Genomic DNA, 1,477 nt, shown 5'->3' with positions numbered 1-1,477 from the left:
AAAAAAAAAAGATTAGCAAAATCTCAAGCAAGTTCAGTTGGTTTAGAGGAGGAAGAATTGAAGTTGGGCTGGAAGAAGTATTAATGGGGTTTGGGAGTCATTTGCCTATTTATTGAGTTGAGTGTCNGAATGAGCAGAGGAATCAGGCTTGTTTTGATATTCAGGGCTTGTGTAGAAGGTTATACCATGGATATTTTCAGTGGACATTAGCTTAGAGACTCTTCTCTGTTTTCCCTTCAAACCCCATTCCTTTTCTCTTTCTTTGCAGACAGCATTGATCTTCAGTGATGTGTTTATAGGGTTCCAAGACTTCACAGATAAATTCCTAAGGAAATATGACTCGATTCTCTCCCGGTTACACTGGATTTTCACCAAAGATATTCAGGAAAGCAATACCTATTTTATTGTAACTAAGAGTAACTAAGTCTCACATATTTTCTGCAACATGCCTTCATTAAAAATTGATGTATGAGGCCTGGAGAGATGGCTGAGTTAATAGTATGTACCACTCTTTCAAATGACCAGATTTTCTTTCCAGCTACCATTTGGGTGGCTCACACCTGTCTGTAAAGCCAGCTCTATGATCGGGGGCTTCCACACTCCAAGGCCACCTATTCCCCTGTGCAAAAACCCTCCCTACATATTTATAATTGAAAATAATAAATACTTAAAAATATTGATGCCTGAAATCAACATTTATGTGTGTACTTGTTAAGAGATAGGGTCTCACTATGTAGCTTAGGCTGACCTTGAACTCAGGATTCCTCCTGCCTTAACTTCCACAGGGCATGGGCAAGACACTGGTTTTGAAATTTGTGATTAACTATATGTCTTATAGTCCACATAGCAATTTCACTAAAATTCATGAAAGCAAGAGAATATAATTTATCAGTTTATATGCAAATAGGGTGCAAGTTCCGTGGAGGCTTGATGCCATGAGCAGATATTTGCACATTTGATGGCAGGATCTATTCTCCTGGGGTCTGATTTGATATGTGACCCCTGTGCAAAGGTTTTTTGAGCCCATAAGTTGAGAATGACTGCCTTAGTGATAGCTCAATCCTCACATTCAGCATACACACGTATAAATTTGTTTTTCAAAAGCATTTGTGTTGTCCAGTAAATCTTTTGTAGTTGTGCTTAAAGGTAGGAGTCCTCCAGTTCAAACAACATACATATACTTCATGTTTTANATTCAAGTTACCACTGGGTTGTCTGATAGCTATGGGGTAGCATTACTTCATCTAAGAATCCCTGGGCACTAGTCCTTGATTCTGGTATCTTGTAGAATTCTATTTCCTGAGATCTGGTCACAGGGTAAGAACCTGTCTGTGCCAAGCAAGATATAGGCAATGGAGTCCATGGGGAGGAGGATGGAATTGATCATTGGCAAAAGACCTGATCGAGTTTTTACTTGTCTGATACTCCCTTTTAAATAGCTAGAGAACACAGCTAGGGATGTATAAGTGATTATTTA

The sequence above is a fragment of the Mus caroli genome, chromosome 9, assembly GCF_900094665.2.
Source record: "Mus caroli chromosome 9, CAROLI_EIJ_v1.1, whole genome shotgun sequence".
In the NCBI taxonomy this organism is placed as follows: domain Eukaryota; kingdom Metazoa; phylum Chordata; class Mammalia; order Rodentia; family Muridae; genus Mus; species Mus caroli.
The sequence above is the reverse complement of the archived record's forward strand: the minus strand, read 5'-3'. Positions refer to the sequence as shown.